The following is a 25,002-nucleotide window of genomic DNA, read 5'->3' as shown; positions in this document are numbered from 1 at the left end:
TCCACTTTTTCATTCCAGAGTTGATGGCAAAAGTCTCAGTTTTGAAATGATAAAGAAGGAACCAAGGAATAGCCAACCTAATTCCCCATTCCTCCTGGCATCATCACCAGAGTTTCTAAATGCGTAACGGTAACAACTATTATTTACTGAACATGAAGGTATGCCAGGAACAAGGCCAAGTCTTCCTAAGCATTGATTTATTTTATCTTCAGAATGACCACATTCTGGATGTGCCTGACTAATTCCACAGAATGTCATTTAATATGTTCTTTTCTCCTTTATTTTTCCTGTAAATTCTAAGTTATGTCTAGAGCTGTGATACTTCTGGATTAAACATTTTGGAAAAAGTACTACACAGATGCCCTGGGGTACTTCCTATGGCATTAAATCAGGAAGTGCACAATCTCAGGGTTCCCACCATAGGAAATGCTGACTTTGATCATTTGGTTAAGGTGGTGACTGCTTTATCCCTCAACATTAACACTACATTTTCCTGTTTGGAATCTGTAAAAATTCGGAGGGGTGATACTTTGTCACCATTAGATACACTGTCCCCTCAGATCTTTCACATAACAATTTTAGCATGCATTGATAATTCTTGCCAGAACCAGTCATTACAGTTGTATTTGCAAAATGGTTATTTTCACATTCTATTATTCTTTTTGCATTTATTAGGTAACATTATTTTAAAAAGAAGAGATTTCCTTTTTTTGTCTTTTTTTGGGAATATCTTTTCTGAATTCATTAATTTGTATTTATTTAGTTGTTATGGCTGTGCTATTATCTCAATGGATAAGCTATATCTATATCTATCTATCTATCTATCTATCTACACAATGGGATATTATTCAGCCTTAAAAAGGAAGGAAATTCTGATACATGCTACAACATGGATGAACCTTGAGCACATTATGCCAGGTGAAGTAAGCCAGTCACAAAAGAACAAATACTGTACAATTCCACTTATATGAGGCTCCTCAAACAGTCACACTCATAGAGGCAGAAAGTAGAACAGTGGCTGCAAGAGCAGGGGGGAGTAAGAAATGGGGAGTTTTTATCTAATGGGTACAGAGTTTTAGTTTGGGAAGATGAAAGAGTTCTGGAAATGGACGGCAGTGATGGGTGCACAAAAGTGTGAATGTCCTAAATGCCACTGAACTGTACGCTTTAAGATGGTTAAGATGGTAAGGTTTATGTTATGTATATTTTACCATAACTTTTAAAAAATAAGAAATAAATAAAATCTATCTGAAAATATAGTCACATAAAACAACCATTTATTGTGCTCACTGTTTCTGTGGGTCAGGAATTTGAACAGAGTATCTGAACAGAGGGATGGCTCATCTCATTCGAAGGTTTGGGTCATCACTCACATGTCTGATTGTTGATCATGGTTCTTGGCTGGGGACCTCAGCTCCTCTCAGCAAGATCCTCTCCATGTGGTCTCTCTGCACCGGCTAGTTCTGGTTTCCTCATAGGATGGTGTTGAGGTAGGAGGTAGATGGGCCCCTGGGCTGAGCAGCTGGAATTTGTCAAATGGAGTAAATTGAAGCTTTGTTTTCCCTGACATTCCAAGGACAAAGTTAATGGCAGGATCTGAGCTCCGCTGGAGTAAAGAGATTAAAAGACCGCATCTATTACTCCTGAGGTCAAGGAAACCTCCCCGACTGCAGATGTGAAGGAAGGCTCCTCGGGGGGTCAAAAAGGTAGGGGGCATCATCTCATAATATATGTGGTCATATTCCTTTGAGCCTCTGTGCTGGAATCCATCTTGGCAAAAAGATGTGCACGTTTATTGGGAGGGTTCTAGGGCAAGTCAGATATGGAAAAAGAAGCGAGATAACTGGTTAGAGGAGAAAAAAGACCCGGAAGAACTGCCTCATGTAAGTGATTTAAATCGCATCTCTGGCACATTCCTCATTCAGGACGGCCGCACTCCTCTCTGGGTGTGTATTTCTGCCTTGCTTCTGTCTTAAATAAATAAATTGTTTCTCTGTGTGCCCTCCCAAGTTGTGCTGTGTCTCTAATAATAAACTTTGAACCTGTTTTTGCAGTTTTTTCCTCCTTGGAACATTCTTGTTACAATAGGGGCAAGAGCCAGGACTACTTTGCTTCTAGCTTTTAGCCACTGGTGGTCTAGCGGCTGGGACTCCTGGTTTTCATCCAGGCTACTCAGGTTCAATTGCTGGGCAGGGAAATAAGATCCTGCTTCAAGCCACCACTCACTGCTGTCCCACCAAGAACAGTGTCAAACACAAGCATTAAGAGAGAGAGAGAGGCAGGCATACACTTTATCCTTTTTATAACCTAGGCTCAGAAGCCACATAGACTGCTATGTTTGCATTCTCTGTAGGTTGGAGTAGTCACAAATACAGATCTACATTCAAGGAAGAGTCACAGACCCTCCAACTCAGTAGGAGGACTTTCAGTCACATTGTAATAAGAGCCTAGAGCATATGGGAACACTCACAGGCACACACATGCATGCACACACACGCATAGCTGTCATGAAAAATACAGCTATGAAAAAAATTTGCGAGCCATAAGGTGTGACTGTCAAATACATTAATGATTCCTTTTGTTGTTCCAGTTGACCCAAAAGCTACAGTGTGAGTCCCTTCAAACCTGTGCCCACATTCTTCTGATATCGCTCTGGGAATCTTTGTGTTCTACCTTGATTTCCAGCTCAACACAAGATATCAGACTCATTTTACACAATATATCAGACTCATTTTATTCTTTTTCTGGCTCAACAGTGATTCAGCATTTCTCAAAGGAGGCCTAGTTTTTTTATGTGGGAAATCTATATACTGTCAATGTTCATTGCTACTAGAGTGTCACTGCTTCTAAGCCCTTTCAATGGACAGAGCTAGAAATTTTTTTAAAAACATGAATTCATACTGTATTTCCAATTAAAATTTAATATCACAAAGTTTTTCCTTACTTTCTTTGATTTATTTTAAATCTTAGATTAAAATGTTAGTTCCTAATAATGTTAAAATATTTATTTGCTTTATCCAATGATATTCATTTAAAATTTAAATTACAACACCACTACTATTATTAACAATAAAACTACTGAGTGAGCTTTAAAATTTATTTTTAGTTCTCATTGTCTTTAGAATATAACCTGGTAAATATATTTAATCAGAGGACTCTATTAAGGATTACTTAACACAATATTTTCTGAACACGATATTTTCTCTACAACTTTATGTTATTAATTTGATATAAATTTGGATTTATTTGTTACTGTTTGTGCTCAATATTAGGGCTTATTTTTTCTGTCTGATTTAAGTTATTGGAGATTTTATATATGTATGGACGAGGGTATATATGTAAATACACACACACATAGTTCAAAAGTCAAAATTATTTAAAAGATTTCTCAGAGATGTCTTCCTCCCAACTCTAACCCCTTTACTCATTTGCCTGCCATACCCTATAGCTATGTTCTTTTGTTTCTCCCTATTTTCTTTTTCTTGTGAAATAATAAGTCCACACACTCTACTGTTTTACACTTCACCTTGACCTGGAAGAATGCACTGAGAAGGTAGCATCACAAAATTGAGAGTCCTGGCCCTGAGTCACACTATGGAGAAGCCCCTGGGCAGCATTGGGCTTTCCACGAGCTTAGCATTCAACTTGTGTTGTGCTTTGCTAGGAGAGCTCAGAGTTTGTTACTGCAGTGTAGCCCATCTTATCCTGACCCCTTTTCAATTCCCACTGCTACTGATGTTACATTACAAGAGCATTCATCATACAGTGCTTAGCACATCCTCTGCCCCAACCCACTCACTCACATAGTTCATGACTTCTTTTTCCCCTTCATTATCCATTTCCTTATAAGGAAGCACTAAAAAGCACAATTAAAATTTTGAATTATCATACCAATTAACCCAAGTATTTACTGGAGTCTTCTTATGTAATCAGTGAAATGTATATTGTTTATACTCTCATTCAGTGTATGTAATAAATTCCTTATGTGTATTTGAACATGTGAAAGGCAAACTTTTTTAGTTGTTCTTTATAATGATCCACTAGCATCTCGGAAGAGCTGATCTTGAAAATATGATTTGCTGATTTATTCAGAGCAAGTTAAGCCTACTTAAGAGTATTGACCAAGGTTGGATGTATGCAAGCTTGAAGACTGTTGCTTTCACTAAATTGCTCTGCAGGAAATAGGGATAGAATTTGAAAAGGGCAATCTGGAAAGGAAGATTGGGGGGCTTATGGGTCGAGGACTGAAGCAGGAAAGGCTGAGTAGACATAGCCGCCAGGCCACAAAAACAAAGAGTCCTGGGGAGGAAGAACATCTACTGAAGATGTCCTCGTGTGAAATGCTTGATGCAATGTAACCTACTTCTTTATCTCCCCAACACATTCTTCAATAATTTTTATCTTTCAACAGTGCTTTCACACAAAGGGAGTTTTGTTTTGGAAGATCCCAATGAACAGACCTAGGGGACAGCTGACTTCTAGGTTATAAGCCTAACAGAGTTTACAATATCTATTCACAGAAAAAAAGTTGTTATAGGTTATTGCAAGTTATTGAGTATAGTTCCCTGTGCTATACAGTAAGTCCTTGTTGGTTATCTATTTTATATATAGTAATGTGTATACTTTAAAGAATCTAAAAAACAATATATGTGTGTACGTGTGTATATAACTGAATCACTTTGCTGTACACCTGAAACTAAGAGAACATTGTAAATCAACTATATTTCAATAAAAATGTTTTTTTAAAGGCAAAAAAAAAATAAGACTCGAAAAGAGTTCCAAAAGAGAACCTGTTAAATATTCATGCAGTTTTTTAAAAGTTGGGGAATTCTGGATACTTTTTATTCTTTTTGTCTTATTTTCCTAAACTCTCTTTAATTAGAATGAGTTTTAATAAAACCAGTTGATTTTTAAAAAGCTGTTAATTAATTAAGGAAACCTGAAAGAACACCAATCATCAGACTGCCATGGGGTGCACACTTGTCTAGGTGGCCCTGCCACCTGCCCTATCCAGACACCACTGGAATCTCTTTGGTAGAGAACAACTTCCAAATACAGTAGACATCTTTTTGTTCTTACTTTTATTAGCTCTTGATGACATGTAATACTGTAGCTCACACTTTCCGTTTGAAATAGTCTTTTCTCCCAGCTTCCTTAAATTTCCTTTATCCATCCCAGTTCCATGCAAGAAAACAGAAATTCTAGGTGTTTCTGAAGAAAGAAGCTTTTAATCCAGGGAATTCATTGTTTACCTAAAATCATTGGATGAACCAGAAGAGTAGAAGTCAGGGGGCTTCCACCGGGATGCAGAGTTGAGGAACATCACCGAAACAATGATATAGGTGAGGTGCAGGGAGGTGTAGCTACCACACCTGTGTTCCCACACATGTGCTCTCCCTCCCTGTCTCTCAACACTCGCAGAGTTGGTGACCACACGCTGGACCACTGAGTCCAGCCCCCATAGCTGCCCCCAACATTCAGGGCCTCACTTCTTGTTTGCCAGCAGTGCCAACAGGAGGAATATGGCCTCTGCCTCCCTGTAGTCATCCATGTCCTGCGTCAGTGCATCTAACTGGCAAAAACTAATTGTCATCTGAAACCCTAGTGGCCTGTGCATCTGGGAAATGTTTTGTTTTTACTTTTACCCTTTCAACTTCTCACCCTGGAAGGAGGATGAAGTGGAGGTAGAGGATGTTAGCGCACTGTGTCTACCCAACTCCTGTTCATAGATGTTCTCTTGGTTGCTCACAGGCACCTGGGTCTGCATCTCTTGAACCACATACTCATTGGGAGGATCTTTTTCCCTTCTTGTTTTCAACTTCCATCTGTTTGCTAATGAATCTCAGGCCAGGATTGCCAGCCCAGGTCTCTCCCCTGAATGTGTCACTTGAAATCCCCACTAGGATGTCTCACAAACCACTTCGGCTCAATGTGTCAAGAACTAAACAGATCACACACCCTCACCAACAAACTTGTTCACTTTCATGACCCATTTCTCCCACTTCACCCACCTCTTGGCTGATATCCCTTGGGTGTCATCTTAACTGTCCCCAAACTGGCAAATCTGAGCAGGTGGTGCTTTTGTATTCTCCAAGGTGTCTCTATCATCTGGGATGTTGAAACTCACGGAGAGCAGGAACAGTCCTGTATTTGACCCACAAGAAACATCTCCTCCAATGAATCTGCTGATGACTCCAAGTTCTGCTCCAAACGAACATCTGCCACTAGGCATTCCCGCATCCATTCAGTGGGATCTTGTCTCCCTGTCTTTTAGTTCCTCCACATTTTGTCCTACCTCCCCTGGAAGATCACTGTGCTCTACACTCTTACCTTCCTTTGGATTGAAAGACAGTCACGGGCAGGTGGTGTCTGACAAATACCTATGTTTCATGGAGTAAAAAGTCTTAAAATACCCTAAAAGGCAAGAAAACTGCTGACAGTCAAAGAACAAAAGATGCATTGATAAACACAAAACTCCTACAGCTTCCTTAAAACTACACTAATCCATGGAATGCCACAGGAGACATTCCTCTGCACCTACTGATGTGCAGAGGGAACACTAGTCTCACTTCTGAAATCGATTTCACCATTTTCCAGTTCAGGTCACTTCAATGGAATTTCCAAAGGATTACTGCATAGCAGTGGAACTTTCCATTCAATGTAATCTATACTAAGAGTCAAAGAAACATGAAAAGAAAATTTTTGCTATATTTATGTTTATTGCAAAGAGATCAGTTTGGGATTAGTGAAAAATGAAGATTAATTAAATGCAAGAACCAGCAGTTTCTACTGCAAACTCAACATAGTCCTGTCAGTGGGGTTGGCTTTCATTTCTTCCTTACAACCTTCAAACCAGGGAAGGATATGATTATCTTCATTTTACAGGTAAAGAAAATGGGGCTTTCAAAATCAAAACTACAATGAGATATCATCTCACACCAGTCAGAATGGCCATCATCAAAAAATCTAGAAACAATAAATGCAGGAGAGGGTGTGGAGAAAAGGGAACCCTCTTGCACTGTTGGTGGGAATGTAAATTGATACAGCCACTATGGAGAACAGTATGCAGGTTCCTTAAAAAACTACAAATAGAACTACCATATGACCCAGCAATACCACTACTGGGCACATACCCTGAGAAAACCATAATTCAAAAAGAGTCATGTACCAAAATGTTCATTGCAGCTCTATTTACAATAGCCAGGACATGGAAGCAACCTAAGTGTCCATCAACAGATGAATGGATAAAAAAGATGTGGCACATATATACAATGGAATATTACTCAGCCATAAAAAGAAACAAAATTGAGTTATTTTGTAGTGAGGTGGATGGACCTAGAGTCTGTCATACAGAGTGAAGTAAGTCAGAAAGAGAAAAGCAAATACCATATGCTAACACATATATATGGAATCTAAGAAAATAAATAAATAAATAAATAAATAAAAGGTCATGAAGAACCTAGGGTTAAAAAAAAAAGAAGAAGAAGAAAATGGGGTTTTCAGAGGCTAGGTGACTTGTTCAAAATTAACCGTCAGTAAATTATTGAAGAGTCTGGATTCTAAACCAGGTCTGTCTCATTCTTCACCATTCTGCTGTACTTTAAGAACAGACCTGTAATTAGTACGGAATTAAAAGAATGGGGAAATTCTGTGGGGGAGTTCCTCTAATGAGTAGGTAAGAGTGATTTGTAATTAACATATCAGAGGTCTGTAAGTAAATTAGTGTTTCCCTCTGCAGAGGGGACTTAAAAATGAGTTGAGTTAGATTGGGTCTCAGTGCTCAGCCTTCCTGCGAGCAGCATCCGAGCATCCTATAATTCCACACCTTGCTCTCTGAGTCATCACTCCACTTTTGTGAAGGTGAAGGTTAATTAGATTTGACTATGTGCATTTCATCAAACCAGAAGAATAAAAAGCATCAAGCACCACCATTTTTTATAGTATCAATTTAATTAATTTGGGGTGGTGAAGCTTTGTGACGTTGGATTCCCAGCCTCCACCGAGCTCCAACAAGATGGGAGGAGGCCTCCTGACAGGTCTGTTCACACAGATGGGTGTCCTCACTGCATTCTGGCATGGGAGGAGGTCCCTGGTAAGGCAGTGGGTCTCCTGCATTGGAACCCAGTCCCCACAACTCAGAAAGTTACTTATCCCATCCCCATGGCAATTTTTAAATCGAGTCCCTACTTCTTGGGGAACACGAAAGTTGTTAATACTTGCACATAGAAATAGTCTTTATAAATTCTACCTACTGCTATTATTGTTAGTAATCCTATACAGGTTGTCAAAAAAATTAATCAGTTGATCTAAGAAAGATTGGAAAATTTTATTCAAGCCAAGTTTGAGGATTATAACCCAAGAAGAGCATCTCAGAAAGTTCTGAGAACTGTTCCGCCGTTAGAACTCAAGATACGGTTTATATAAGTTTTTTGAGACACAGGGCTGTACATCAAATGACATATTTTTGACAGTTTACATAATCCAGATTTAAGCACCATCATGGTGGGTCATGTGACCCTTTACAAGATCAAGAAGGAATGTTATCTTTTAAGAAGTTGCCTTATTGATGCTGGGAGAATGTTGCTATTTATGGCTGAGCAGGTTTTCCTGCTGATGGGGAAGGTCTGGTCCATGCATAATGCTGATACACAATGCACAGTTAGGGGAGGGGGGAGGCCAAAGGGCAGAGAAGAATTTTTATGCTTAATTTTTTTTTGTCTTGCCATAAATATGAATTTTATTTCACAAAGTTTACAATAGATGTTTTGAATTTGAAGATTGCTATGGACCACATGTTTGTGTTCCCCCCAGATTCATATGTTGAAATCCTAATACCTAAGGTGATGGTATTTAGATCATGAAGGTGGAACCTTCATGATGGGGTTAATGCCCTTATAAGGAAAGACAGAAAGAAAGTGTGCTTCCTCTCTTTCTCTGCCATGTGGGACACAGTGAGAAGATGGCCATCTGCACATCAGGAAGTAAGTCCTCACCCAACACCAGAACCACTACACCTTGATCTTGAGCTTCCCAGCCTCCAAAACTGGGAGAAATAAATATTTGCTGTTTAAGCCACACAGTCTGTGACACTTTGTTGTAGCTGCCAAACTGACTAATACAGGGATGAAGGGCAGGAAGGCAGAGAGGGAGGGGAATGGAAGAACAAGGCATCTAAAAGTCAGTATTTTTCTGGGAAGACTTTAATTTCACTTGGAAAACTCTACACTGTAGACCTCGAATGGTTGACTCTGCTGGGTCTCCCAAAAGAACCCTTCTTTTTCCAGGACATGATCAGGGCAACTCGGGTTTGCCAAGGCCATGCCAAGGAGTAACTCTTTACAGTGAGGTCAACCCAGCAGCCACTGGAGAAATCTTGATAATGAACTTGTGCTGACCCCTCGTAACGAGCTTCTAAGACCACTCACACCACCCCTGGAACATTCGTAAACATAACACTGGCACCACAGCTGTGTAATCTGGGTAACAATAACATTAAGAAAAAACCAACATCCTGGGGATGATGCCAGTGATCAGGGCACTGTAACTGCTATAATTAAAAGCAAATCAAACACTGCAGCAAAAGTAGGTCAGCCATCCACTGGGTGTAAACACGTTTCTATAACACGCACAAGGAATTTGTTGGGACTCTGCATGTGTGTGTCTCAGTGCGCTGCTGGATATTAAAAGGTAAGCTCATCAGTGCAGCCATACCTCAGACAATTTCTGGAACCCTGAATCCCAGAGCACAGTGTATCTTTCATTCCAGTTGTCACTTGATGCTGTCTTTAACTAAAAACACATTGATCCAAAGACAAGCTCACTCTTTCTTTGTATGGGGCCAATTCCTTTTAAATCCAGAGCAAAAAAAGAGTTTACCTTTTTCTCTAATTGTTTCGTCTGCAGAAATGTCGTACCCTTGAGAACCTTATATTTTCTCATATCTCTTCTGCAGTAAAGGGTATATGACAGATGGTGATGGAAATCCTGGCAGTGCACATACAAGGTTTATATACAGCAAGTCAATCATGGAAACTGAAGCTGGGACCACCAGTGGAATCTGGGGAAATATGATCTTATTTTAGGTCAACCTTCTGTGACTTCTCTGTCAGGTGGATGGTTTGTGCAATGGTTAGATGTGGGGTCTGTAAACAGACAGAGGGGGTTAGAATCCCAGCTCCATCCCTCTCTACCTAACTGAAGTTGGCCAAGTTCTTTACTCCCCAAAGTCTTGATTTCCTTCTCTATAAAAAAAATTATTTATTAAATGAGATAATACACACAAAATCTTTGGTATGTTGCTGTCATCCAATAAATGGAAACAATTCCAGTGATTTACTCATGTTTCCTAGGGGTGTTATATTTCTCTACTTGTGATTTTTTCCTACTTATGCAAGTCCAGCCCAGTGTGGGTTTCAGAAACAGGAAAAGCCATTATGCTTGAGATAAGGAAAAAAAACATCTTCACCAGCACCACTGACATGAGGTAATGAGGAAATGAAAACCAAAGTGGAGTCGTTGCCTTCCCAGCAAACAGCCCACACGGCAATGGCACTCATGAACCTCCCAGAGGTTCAGACACAACCAAGTGATGAGAAACAACCAATTCGACCTCTCTGCCTGCGTGTTTTGTGAAGACGTTTTTGCTGTAAAGTGAGTTCCTTCTGGAGGAGTAAGTTACTCTTTAGTGAGTGTCGAATGCCACCTTTCCCTTTCTGTGAAGCTTCTTGCCTTTGATTTTCTTTTTTCTTTTTTTAACATCTTTATTGGGGTATAATTGCTTTACAATGGTGTGTTAGTTTCTGCTTTATAACAAAACAGATCAGCTATATGTACACATATATCCCCATATCCCCTCCCTCTTGCATCTCCCCCCTACCCTCCCTATCCCACCCCTCTAGGTACTCACAAAGCACTGAGCTGATCTCCTAGTGCTATGCGGCTGCTTCCCACAAACTATCTATTTTAAATTTCGTAGTGTATATATGTCAATGTCACTCTCTCACTTCGTCCCAGCTTACGCTTCCCCCACCCTATGTCCTCAAGTCCATTCTCTATGTCTGTGTCTTTATTCCTGTCCTCGCCCTAGGTTCTTCAGAATAATTTTTATTTTTTGGTTTCCATATATATGTGTTAGCATATGGTATTTGTTTTTCTCTTTCTGACTTACTTCACTCTGTATGACAGACTCTAGGTCCATCCACTTCACTACAAATAAATCAATTTCATTTCTTTTTGTGGCTGAGTAATATTCCACTGTATATCTGTGCCACATCTTCTTTATCCATTCATCTGCTGATAGACACTTAGGTTGCTTCCATGTCCTAGCTATTGCAAATAGAGTTACAATGAACATTGTGGTATATGACTCTTTTTGAATTATGGTTTTCTCAGGGTATATGCCCAGTACTGGGATTACTGGGTCGTATAGTAGTTCTATTTTTAGTTTTTTAAGGAACCTGCATACTGTTCTCCATAGTGGCTGTATCAATTTACATTCCCACCAACAGTGCAAGAGGGTTCTCTTTTCTCCACACCCTCTCCTGCATTTATTGTTTGTAAATATTTTGATGATGGCCATTCTGACTGGTGTGAGGTGATACCTCACTGTAGTTTTGATTTGCATTTCTTTAATGATAAGTGATATTGAGCCTCCTGTCATGTGTTTGTTGGCAATCAGTATATCTTCTTTGGAGAAATGTATATTTAGGTCTTCCACCCGTATTTTGATTGCGTCCTTTGTTTTTATGATATTGAGCTGCTTGTAAGTATTGGAGATTAATCCTTTGTCAGGTGCTTCATTTTCCAATATTTTCTCCCATTCTAAGGGTTGTCTTTTCATCTTGTTTATGGTTTCCTTTGCTGTACAAAAGCTTTTCAGTTTCATTAGGTCCCATTGATTTATTTTTTTCTTATTTCCATATCTCTAGGATGTAGGTCAAAAAGGATCTGTGATTTATGTCATGGAGTGTTCTGCTTATCTTTTCTTCTAAGAGTTTTATAGTGTCTGGCCTTACATTTAGGTCTTTAACCCATTTTGAGTTTATTTTTGTGTATGGTGTTAGGAAGTGTTCTAATTTCATTCTTTTACATGTAGCTGTCCAGTTTTCCCAGCACCACTTATTGAAGAGGCTGTCTTTTCTCCATTGTATATTCTTGCCTCTTTTATCAAAAATAGGGTGACCATATGTGTGTGGGTTTACCTCTGGGCTTTCTATCCTGTTCCATTGATCTATCTTTCTGTTTTTTGTTCCAGTACCATACCTTCTTGATTACAGTAGCTTTGTAGTATAGTCTGAAGTCTGGGAGCCTGATTCCTCCAGCTCTGTTTTTCTTTCTCAAGATTGCTTTGGCTATTTGGGGTCTTTTGTGTTTCCATACAAATTGTGAATTTTTTTGTTCTAGTTCTGTGAAAAATGTCATTGGTAGTTTTATAGGGATTTCATTGAATCTGTAGATTGCTTTAGGTAGTATAGTCACTTTCACAATGTTGATTCTTCCAATCCAAGAACATGGTATATCTCTCCATCTGTTTGTATCCTCTTTAATTTCTTTCATCGGTGTCTTATAGTTTTCTGAGTACAGGTCTTTTGTCTCCTTAGGTAGGTTTATTCCTAGGTATTTTATTCTTTTGGTTGCAATGGTAAATGGGAGTGTTCCCTTAATTTTTCTTTCAGATTTTTCATCATTAGTGTGTAGGAATGCATGAGATTTCTGTGCATTAATTTTGTATCCTGCTGCTTTACCAAATTCATTGATTAGTCCTAGTAGTTTTCTGGTAGCATCTTTCGGATTCTCTATGTATAGTATCATGTCATCTGCAAACAGTGACAGCTTTACTTCTTTTCCGATTTGGATTCCTTTTTCTTCTTTTTTTTCTCTGATTACTGTGGCTAAAACTTCCAAAACTATGTTGAATAATAGTGGTGAGAGTGGACAACCTTGTCTTTTTCCTGATCTTAGAGGAAATGGTTTCAGGTTTTCACCATTGAGAACAATGTTGGCTGTGGGTTTGTCATATATGGCCTTTATTAGGTTGAGGTAAGTTCTCTCTATGCCTTCTTTCTAGAAGGTTTTTATCATAAATGGGTGCTGAATTTTGTCAAGAGCTTTTTCTGCATCTTGAGGTGATGATATGGTGTTTATTCCTCAACCTGTTAATATGGTTTATCACATTGATTGATTTGTGTATATTGAAGAATCCTTGCACTCCTGGATAAACCCACTTGATCATGGTGTATGATCCTTTTAATGTGTTGTTGGATTCTGTTTGCTAGTATTTTGTTGAGGATTTTTGCATCTATGTTCATCAGTGTTATTGGCCTATAGTTTTCTTTCTTTGTGACATCTTTGTCTGGTTTTGGTATCAGGGTGATGGTGACCTCATAGAATGAGTTTGGGAGTGTTCCTCCCTCTGCTATATTTTGGAAGAGTTTGAGAAGGATAGGTGTTAGCTCTTCTCTAAATGTTTGATAGAATTCACCTGTGAAGCCATCTGGTCCTGGGTTTTTGTGTGTTGGAAGATTTTTAATCACAGTCTCAATTTCAGTGCTTGTGATTGGTCTGTTTATATATTCTATTTCTTCCCAGTTCAGTCTCAGAAGCTTGTGCTTTTCTAAGAATTTGTCCATTCCTTCCAGGTTGTCCATTTTATTGGCATATAGGTGCTTGTAGTAATCTCTCACGTTCCTCTGTATTTCTGCTGTGTCAGTTGTTACATCTCCTTTTTCATTTCTAATTATATTGATTTGAGTCTTCTCCCTTTTTTTCTTGATGAGTCTGGCTAATGGTATATCAGTTTTATTTTTCTTCTCAAACAACCAGCTTTTAGTTTTATTGATCTTTGTTATTGTTGCCTTCATCTCTTTTTTCATTTGTTTCTGATCTGATATTTATGATTTCTTTCATTCTGCTAACTTCAGGGTTTTTTTGCCCTTCTTTCTCTAATTCCTTTACGTGTAAGGTTAGTTTGTTTATTTGAGATGTTTCTTGTTTCTTGAGGTAGTATTGTATTGCTATAAACTTCCCTCTTAGAACTGCTTTTGCTGCATCACATAGGTTTTTGGGTCATCGTGTTTTCATTGTCATTTGTTTCTAGGTATTTTTTGATTTCCTCTTTGATTTCTTAAGTGATCTCTTGGTTATTTAGTAGTTTATAGTTTAGCTTCCATGTGTTTCTATTTTTTAGAGATTTTTCCCTGTAATTGATAACTAGTCTCATAGTGTAGTGGTTGGAAAAGATACTTGATACAATTTCAATTTTCTTAAATTTACCAAGGCTTGATTTGTGACCCAAGATATGATCTATCCTGGAGAATGTTCCATGAGTGCTTTAGAAGAAAGTTTATTCTGTTTTTTTGATGGAATGTCCTGTAAATATCAATTAAGTCTATCTTGTTTAATGTATCATGTAAAGTGCCTTTGATTTTCTAGCTCACCTCAGTAATTTACAACAAAGGGAGCCTCAGTTCCTTTTTAACTGCCTGAAGCGGGGAGGGGGTGAGGGTGAGTGTGAGGGACAGATTCTCCAAAGTCTCCTGGAACTCAACTGGTGATGGGGGGGTGGGAACAAACCACCAGAAGCATGTTAAAATATCCACAAGAAGGTAATTTTAAAGGTAATTACTAGATGGGCATCTCTGGTGCTTCACTGAACCCTTATCTGCAAAGTTCTGACTGCCTACTTCAAGTTTTGGGATGTGCTAAATTTAGAGGTCTCTGGAGGAAGGGCCATGTCCCCAGTCAGAACCTCCAGTGCCATCTGGCTGAAAGGCCTGTAGGTGTGACCTTGGCAGGAATGAAAGGCCAAGTACTGCTCGTCAACAGACCCATGTTTAAGCCTCTTTCTTGGATTTTCTCTTGAATAAAATACTTGATTATGAAAAAGACATTCTTTTTACAGACAACACTGTCGGGTTTTCAAGTTTTACTCTAAGCCTTATCTACTAACATCAAACAATAATTTGAGGAAATAATTTCCAGAGTTTGTGTTTATTTAGGCACTGTTTCTTACTACAGGAAGCTCAGAGCCAAATCTGTATTCTCACCTTTTATTTCAGGATTGTCTCAGGCTAAGTTCTCCAGAAGTGGATCCTGTTAATGGATTCATATGCCAATGATTTATTAATAAATTTCTCCCGCAGGAAACCTGTAAGGATGTGGGGCAAACAGAACAGGGAAGGGGAAAGAACTGTGCAAGTTCAGACAAAGCCTGGCTCCAGCCTGATCCCACAGGGATCACTGGAGCAGCGTGAGTGACACCTCAGACTTTTCTCCACCTGAGGCAAGAAAGCTGGGCTGTCGTGTGTCCCTGCACTATGGGTGGTTGGCTGTCCCCTGGGGGAAGTAAATTCCCAACACCCCCAGGTCTCTGCACTTGAGGGTGAAGAGCCTCCAGGAACCCTCTGGCCTTGTCTGAGGAGCTGCAGGTGCCAACTCTAGAAGCAGACGGAGATCGTGGAAGAGGGGTGCACTGGAACTAGAGCTGCCAGATGACCAAGTGCAATTATAAGACAAAGATTCCATGGGACTTTCATGTTCTGAAAAATTATTTGTTACTGATCCAGGAGTCAAATCCAACTGCCTCCTTTATCATACCTGGCAGCCTTAAGGGAGAGTTGAGGGGGCTTATGTTACCTGAAAACTGGGTTCACCTCTTTGTGGGTGTCCAGCCAATAAACACAACTGAGCCAAAGATCGGAAGAAGGAATGATTTATTACTTGCATCTAGTAAGGAGAACACCGGGATCTTTCCCAAAGCAGGGTCTCCCCAACAGCAAAATTGGGGAAGTTTAAGCTAAGGGTACATGCATATTCATGAAACGGGCTTGAGCAGAGAATTCAGCATAGAATTGGGGCAAAGGTCAACAGAGTCCAAGCTTTAGTTGACTGAAGGCAGGAGGGTCAACATAATCATTCTGTCCTCCACCTGGGTGGGGGCCTCAGTTCCTGCAGAACTCAAAGATATATTATTATGTGTATCTCTTAAGGAGGAACTAGGACTACTTTATCACTGCACTGTTGTTTGACTGCCTTTTCTCTGTTCCTGCATTCTTCCTTTCCCTTAAGATCACTAGTTACTGAGACCTGTTCTAGGGCAAGCATTGCAGCCAGGCTTAGATCACAAAATGGTTTAGGTCAAAATGGCTTCCCTTATGTCAAGAAAGCCATGCCTTTTTCTCCGGGGGACCCCTAACTTATCTGCTTATACCGCACACTAGACCCCCAGAATCATGCTATCAGAGGGACCTTGCTGGTGCTTCCTTCTGTACCACAGTCTTCACAAAATGTGATCCTTCTCTCGCTCAAAAATATGTGATGAAAGGGTGCTGAACACTTCTTAAAGCAGCTTGTTTCTTTAGGAACAATTCTCCTGACTAGAAAACTTCCTTGCCACTTTCCGTAGTTCTCATGAAGAAAGGCAAGTCTAATTCATTGTCTACAGTATAGCTTTCTTGGGCATTTGTGGCTACTATACTTTGTTCTGCTTCAGGCTAGAAACCCTGAACTCCATCTAACATTGTTACATTACTTTGCCTTTAGAAGATTCCAGGCAGCACCCTAAGTGTGAGCATTTCCAAGATCCAGGGAAACAGGAACCTTCTCTACCTTGGTTGCTGATGTGTTCCACCTTGAGGAGTGAGGAGGTGCTAAGTAAACATTTTCTGGAGGTCAAAAGCAGAGCTCCCCTTAATGAATGTCCCTCTCAGCAGTCATTGTTCTTACATAAAATTTGTACTGTATTACACTGAAATGAGTAATTAAAGAAAGGGACACATTATTACTTTCCATTGAATTGAGTGGTGTTTTGTTATAAAAGTGTTCCCCTGTCTTCCTATCTTTGTCCCTGATATCTTTCTCTTTTGGATGCTCATATACACAGAACCACCAAAATATTCCTTGGAACTTCCACATAAAAAATGAACTTGCATATTTTACTGGGGAGTAGCATTTATAGATGAAAATACACAAATTCTAATGTGTAACTCAATAAATTATCACAAAAAGACACACCTTGTAACCATATCCCAAGAAAATAAATGGGACATTAAAACATCATAAAAGACCAATAACTGTCAGTACCATTTTAAATACCATAGATTAATATTGTCTGTTTTAGGACTTTATATAAATGGAATCATGCGGAAGTATCTGGTTTCATTGCTTGATATTATATTTTTGAAATTATCCCCTGTGGTATTTTTTTGTTGCAGCAAATCATTAATTTTCTTGCTGTATAATTATACATATTACATTGTATGACTATATTACAACCTATATATCCATTTTATTATTGGTGAATATCTACTTTATTGTAGTGTTTGGCTGTTAAAATTGACTTTACTATAAAAAAGATGAACCTGCTTTGTTCATTTATTTTTTGTTTGTTTGTATTTTAGATTCCACATATGAGTGAAGTCATATGGTATTGGTCTTTCCATCTGACTTAGAACACCGTAGGGTATACAGTAGTAGAAACAGAATGTTGTACACATGAAACTTAATAGGCTTATAAGCCAATGTTTCTTCAATAAAAAAATCAAGTTGCCTGGTTCTAAATGGTACTCCCTCCAAACCTACAATTTAGGGACATTGTACCAGAATTAAACAGGCAGGCAGCTGTTCCTTCTAATTGTTTTGCTGTGAGACACTGAACCCAGTCAAGGTATACCAAAGTGACTACAGAGCACCCAGATGGAAAAGGAAAAATATCACCCAACAGTCTGACTTTTTAATTTAACTTTTCATTTTGAAATAATAGATTCACAGGAAGTTGCAAAAATAGCACAGAGAGGTCCTGTGTATCCTTCACCCTGTTTGTTACATTTTACATAACAACAGTAGAACATAAAAAGGAGGGTTGGAGGAAGACAGGTGCACCTTATCACTGCTGGGCAAGGGTGGGGATCAGGCTCCCCACTAGGGAGCTGGCTCTGGGAAGGGCGTGTTTGGCTGGAGTTTTGTCTAAACTTCTCAGTCCTGCTAGGCTGACCAATTCCTGGCCCTTGGACTCGAGGGACTGGGGTTCCCTTGGATTTTTTATTTATTTATTTATTTATTTATTTTGGCTGAACCGGGTCTTAGTAGCGGCCCGTGGGATCTTCCTTGAGGCATGCAGCATGCGAACTCTTAGTTGCGGCATGCGGGCTCTAGTTCCCGGCCCAGGGATAGAACCTGGGCCCCCTGCATTGGGAGCGTGGAGTCTTACCCACTGGACCACCAGTTGTGTGCTCTCCAGGGCGTGTCTGTGTTCCTGGCTCCTCTGGAACGCTGTCCACGATGTGTGAGGCATGAAGAAAAGCAAAGGAACTCAATGACGTGACCTTCCATGGTCCTGAGGCCCCTGGTAAGCTGCCTTTTTCTCTCCACCATTCTGAGTCTTGTTTATTGTATGTATAATGGCCAGGGATGGGATTTCAGCTGTTCTTAGGAGGTACACATAGCAAGAAGAGTGTCTACTTCTGAAAACAGAAGTGTCCTGTCCTGAAAACAGAAGTGTCTCACACTGGCTTTTTCTAAACTTCGATGCTTCGTTTCTCCAAGGAGGTAAATCTTTCTTTTTTATATGCACTCCATCGAATTGAGTATAATACCAAATAAAGCTGTAAAAAAACACTTTCAAAATAACAAGGCGTTAGCTATTTTAACAAATAAAAACCTTGTGATTTTAAATAAAGAAAAAAAGGTGATGAACCCACTCCTGGTGAAACAGAGGGTCCACAGCCTGCATCTTGACACTCCACCCTCTTCCAACTTTCAGACATTTATATTTACTCTGAATATAATAAACATCAAGAACATTCCTCTCAGTGGAACAAGGAGCATAAGCATAGGAAGCCCTAATGAAATAGGAAGGTTCCAGCCAGGCTCACTTACGTTGTCATGGTGACAGCAGAAGAAAGGTAGAGAGTATTTATGAATGCCTTGAATTTTTTATAAAATCAGCCCATGGGGCAGGCTTCTAATTCTCCTGCTTTCTACCACCTTGCGTCCCTGCATGGATGTCCACAATAGATAAGACCAGGACAACCTTCCCACGTGAACCTATTGTAGGAAATTTCTACCAAGTAGTGATGATTCCTACAAGTTCCTTTGAAATAAATATATCCTTCAATTTATGGAGCAATTAAAAATAAATGATTCTTCCATATAATTATTGATTCAGATGAGGATTAATAAATGCCCAAGCCATTAGGGGGATGGTGGTTGGGAAACAGGATATTTGAAACGTGCCAGAGAGTCCCTGCAGAGAGTACCAGCTGATTGCAAAAGACAATGTATCCTTCATGATGGAGGATCTGCAAGTCAACGCCTGGGACAGCCAAGTGTTCTGTACTTCCTGGTGAGATGAAATGGGAAGCACACAGCATCACTTATGAAGCATTCTTGACAAAAGTTTACTTTAAATCTAAAAAAATCATCTAAATCTAACTTACAGATCACAGAAAACGTGAGGAATAGAGGGAGAAGTTAAATATACAATACTGAAAAATAATTTACAAATCCAGAATGTTAGACACAGTACAAGGCAATTAGTCCAGACTTTTCAAAACTAAAAGCCATAGGGGAAAAGAGTCTGGATTATTCTAGATTCAAAGAGACTAGAGGCTCATAAAAGTCATATATATATATATATGAATCACTTTGCTATACACCTGAAACTAATACAACATTGCAAACCAGCTATACTTCAATTAAAAAAAATAATTTAAAAAAGACAAGTATCAGAACATAATTTATATTATGAAATCTTTTTTATAAAATCACTACACATTACTATGGATTATTTAGACATTGTGTATATCTGTATCTATGTAAAAATTATAAATACACAAAAATGCATGGTATAGAGTATCTCTGAAGAGGAAGGGGAAATTAGGCCTGGGGAGGGAAAGACAGAGAGAGAAGGATTACATATATATTAGTCATAGAATTTTTCTTGGCTCTGAATAAATAATGTCAAAATGTTAACAATTGTTCATTGTGGGAGGTGAGTACATGAGTTCTTACATTATTCTGTTTATTTTTCTGTAATGTTTAATTGAAAAGGAAGGAGGACCTAGATACTGCCTCCCTGGGGGGCCATCTTCTCCATAGATCACTCCCCAGTGAGTCCTGTCTCCCAGGTCCTGTTACTGTGCTCTCTTCATAGGGCTTCAGGCCTGGGGGGCAAATGTTCCTACTTTTACTAGTCCGGGGCTCTCCATCATCTCTTGATGTTTTGCCAAATCCCTGCTTACACATTTAATAATTAATCCTTTGATTAAATTCTCCTAAAATTGTCCAATTTTGAGAAAGAAATACAGCTGGGACCTACAATTTCACCACTTATTACTTTTTCTGAGTGTCTAGTCAATGCAATTTCATAAGAGAAATAAGTGACAGGAAAATATTGGAAAGTATGTGGCAAAATCATCATTATTTACAGATGATATGATTATATACATACAGAGTTAAAAAGAAATCAGCTGCCACAGTAAAAGAAATAAGATGCTTTACTAAGTGGATTTCTTAGGAAGGTATATACAATATTAATAATTATATACAGGGCTTCCCTGGTGGCTCAGTGGTTAAGAATCTGCCTGCCAATGCAGGGGACACAGGTTCGAGCCCTGGTCCGGGAAGATCCCACGTGCCACGGAGCAACTAAGCCTGTGTGCCACAACTACTGAGCCTGTGCCCTAGAGCCCACGCCGCAACTACTGAAGCCCGTGAGCCACAACTACTGAGCCCACGAGCCACAACTACTGAAGCCTGCATGCCTAGAGCCTGTGCTCCGCAACAAGAGAAGCCACCTCAATGAGAAGCCCGTGCACTGCAACAAAGAGTAGCCCCCACTCGTGACAACTAGAGAAAGCCCGTGCACAGCAATGAAGACCCAACACAGCTAAAAATAAATAAATAAATAAATTTATTTTAAAAAATAAATAATAATAATTATATACAAAGACGACCATTAAAAGTTAATGGAACTGAGGAGGGAGAGATGAGCAGGCAGAGCCTGGAGGAATTTTAGGGCAGTGAAACTACTCTGTATGATACTATAATGGTAGTACACATCACCATACATTTGTTCAAACCCATAGATGTGTAATATCAAGAGTGAGCCCTAATATAAACTATGAACTTCAGGTGATAAGGATGTGTCAGTATAGACTGTAACAAATGAACCATTCATGCAGGCTGTGCACAAGTGGGGGAGGCTGTGCATGTGTGGGGGCAGGGAATATATGGGAAATCTCTACTTTCCACTCAATTTTGCTATGAACCTAAAACTGCTCTAAAAAGTAGTCTATTAAAATATTTTTCAAAATAAAAAGAAACTTGCTAGAGGAAAATTATACAAGCTGTCATATATTTTTTAATGCAGATTCTTGGAGCAGCTGGGGAAAAAAACTTTATGTTACTGTTCTGTAATGAAGATATTTGATTTCAAATATTTAAAAAATAGCAAATGCAAGAAGACATATGAACAAGGATTTGACTAACAAGGATCACAGAAGACCTCACTCATAATTTTAAAAAAGAAATCAAACAATGAGATGAGTTTCCAGTTCCTACAAAAAAGGAGTGAGCTCCCTATGACCACTCTCCACCTATGATTACTACTAATGTATAGTCGTAGTATACCACTACTACTAGTAGTAGAAAAAAAGGTGGATTGTGGAGAGGAGTTAAAACTGGAGTGGCAACTCTAAAGGATGAGGTTTCCATATTGTTTTCTTTTCACAGCTTTGAGGTGAGGGTGGGTCCCCAATGTGGAGTCATATTGTTGCCGAAATTCAGCCTGTGTACACTGGTGCTGGATTAAATCTCAAAGACAGAGTTTTGCGTAAAGCAGAAAGAAAGAGCTTTATTGCTTTGCCAGGCAAAGGGGGACACAGTGGACTAATGCCCTTAAGGTTGTGTGTCCTGCCCTGGAGGGGGTAGTGAGGACTCTTATCGTAATGGTTCAAGGAGCAGGGCATGGTCAGCTTGTGGACATTCTTCTCACTGGTTGGTCATGAGGTAATCGGGAGTCAGCATCATCAACCTTCTGGTTCCAGTCTAGCGTCTATATTCTTGTGGTCAGCAGTTTTCATCTGGTGGGGGTCTGCTTCCTGTAAAACCAACTTAGGAATGTGTGTCAGGCCTTTGTCTATGTCTTTCAGGGAACTGTGAGTTTGGTGATTCTGCCACATGGCAGACTTATAGTCTAAACTGTTACCAGTTCTCCAGCCCAAGAGCTATTCTTTGTTTCTCCATTTTCACATTTCCCAATCATTAACTCTAGAGTCAGCTTTTTACTTCAAAAGACAAGAACACAGGGGCTTGTACACAGTTTCAATATGTCATCTAAGGAGGCTAAAACTCCAATTAAAAGCCCTATTTTTTGTCCAGAGGAATCATGAAAAGCATCCCTGTGATGTGAAGATGGTAGAAGCAGCCCCTGTGTGTGTTTAGTTCACTTTTTTCTTCTGTAGCTTTGTCCCAAGAGCATGCCCCAATCATGGAACTGTACCTGCAGCAATGGCAAGGGTACCTAAATTTTTTCTGGCCAGAAGCACCAGAAAAGACACCCTTTCGTACCAGAGGGGGATATCCTACAGAGAAGATAGCAGAAAAGGTGATCCTTCATTCTCTGTATGAGTCCACACACCCTTGAGCTCATCCCAGGGCTGTGGATGTGGAGGACAGACCCAGACAAGCATAGCAGAGACCTGGGGACCAAAATAAGATTTAAATCATCACCTAAGTCTTAAAGAACCCCTTAGTGACACAAACGCAGAACAGACCCAATGCAGTGGAACAAAAGGTTTGAAATTAATTTAAGATTGGAACCAGTACTCACAGAAAGCAGGACAGAACTTGGAGTCTGATCCTATCTGGACAGATTAGCTTCTAAAATGACAATATTAACATTTTCCAGGAGATTTGAATGGGACTGAGAGTCTACACAACATAATATTCAAAGACTTTAAAGCAACAAATATAACTGTCAATTAGGTAAAGATACAATTGAAATGAATGGAAAGGAGTTTACAACAGAGAAATAAAAACTAAGAGAGAAGCAAATGATAATTTAAGAACTTAAAAATATAATGGATGGGCTCAAGAAGAGAATAGAAATGACTGAGGAAAGAGCCAGTGAACTTGCAGATAGGTCAGTGTAAATTATCAATCTGAAAGAAAGAGGGAAAAAAGGTGAAAAATTAAATAGAATTTTGGGGAAGTGCCATTTATGTGGAAAAATATTAATGATACATTTGTCTAACATTTGCATCACTGGAGTCCCAGCAAGAGAAGAGAAAGAAATCGGTAAAGGAAAAAAATTTTATTAATAATGTTCAAAAACTTCCCAAGCTGGTGAAATTAATAAATTTACAGATTCAAGAAGCTCTGTGAACCTCAAATGAGATAAACTTAAAGAAAATCATGCCCCTACAGACCATAATTAAACTTCTCAAAAGTAAAGATAAAGAAAAATTCTTATAAACAAGTAGAGAAAAAAGAAGATACTCAGGGGAACAATGATACAAATGACCGCAGATATCTCATCAGAAAACATGAAGACCTTATTCACTATAGCCAAGACATAGAAGCACCTAAGTGGTGTCTGTTGCTGGTTGAACAGATAAAGAAAAATATGTGTGTGTATATATATATAAATATAAATATATGTGTGTGTGTGTATTACAGTAGAATATTATGTATCCATGAAAAAAGAGGGACATTTGTGACAACATGGTTGGACATTGAGGGCATTATGCTACGTGAAATGAGTAACATAGAGAAAGACAAACACTGTGTGATCTCACTTATATGTAGCATCTTAAAAAAAAAACGAGAGAGAGAGAGAAGAAATTCAAAACAAGAGAGTAGAGAATAGATTGGTAGTTGCCAGGGGCAGAGGTGTGGGGGAAATGGGAGATGTTGATCAAAGGGCACAAACTGGGCTTCCCTGGTGGCGCAGTGGTTGAGAGTCCCCCTGCCAATGCAGGGGACACGGGTTCATGCCCCGGTCTGGGAAGATCCCACATGCCGCTGAGTGGCTGGGCCAGTGAGCCATGGCCACTGAGCCTGTGCATCCGGAGCCTGTGCTCTGCAACAGGAGAGGCCACAACAGTGAGAGGCCCACGTACCAAAAAAAAAAAAAAAAAAGGCACAAACTTTCAGTTACAAAATGAATAAGTTCTGGAGACCTAATGTACAGCATGGTGACCTAATAAACATTATTGTATTTATACTTGAAAGTTGCTAAGAGAGTAGATTTTAAAATTTTCACCACATGCACATGATGGATGTGTTAACTAACCTTATTTTGGTAATTATTTTGCAGTATGTATGTATATCCAGTCATCATGTTGTACACCTTAAACGTACACATTGTTATATCTCAATTATATCTCAATAAAGCTGTGGGGGAGGGGAAGAGAGCATGCAGGCCAGAAGACAGTGAAACGTGATCTGTAAAATGCCTAATGAAAAGGACTCTTCACCCAGAATTCTGTATCCAGAAAAAACATCTCTCAGGACTGAAGGAAAAGTAAATACATTCTCAGTTGAAGAGATTAATAAAATTTGTCCCCAGCAGAATTTCTTTAAAGGACAATTTAAAGAACATAATTTAGTATTTAAGAAAATTACACTAGAGGGAAATTATTAATTTGAAGAATGAAGGAAGAGCTTCAGAAATGCTAACTATTTGGGTAAACATAAAAGACTGCTTTTCACTTATTAAATTCTTTAAAACATATACAACTATTGAACATAAAGCTTATTGTATGGTGGTGTTTTCTATGTATGTTGTGCTATATAAGAAAACTGTAACATAAGTGGAGGGAGTAAAATGACAAATATGGTTGTGAGGCTTCTACTTTTACCTGATGTGAAAATACACACTCTAAGGAAACTGAGAAGTGTTATGTGTGCATATTATTATCTCTAGAGCAACCGTTAAAAAAATAAACTAAAAAAAATCAAAAAAATTAAAAATGATACACTAAAAATATTAAAATAATCCAT

This window comes from Mesoplodon mirus, assembly GCF_964341445.2.
Source record: "Mesoplodon mirus genome assembly, chromosome: 4".
Lineage (NCBI taxonomy): Eukaryota > Metazoa > Chordata > Mammalia > Artiodactyla > Ziphiidae > Mesoplodon > Mesoplodon mirus.
Note: the sequence above shows the minus strand (reverse complement) of the source record.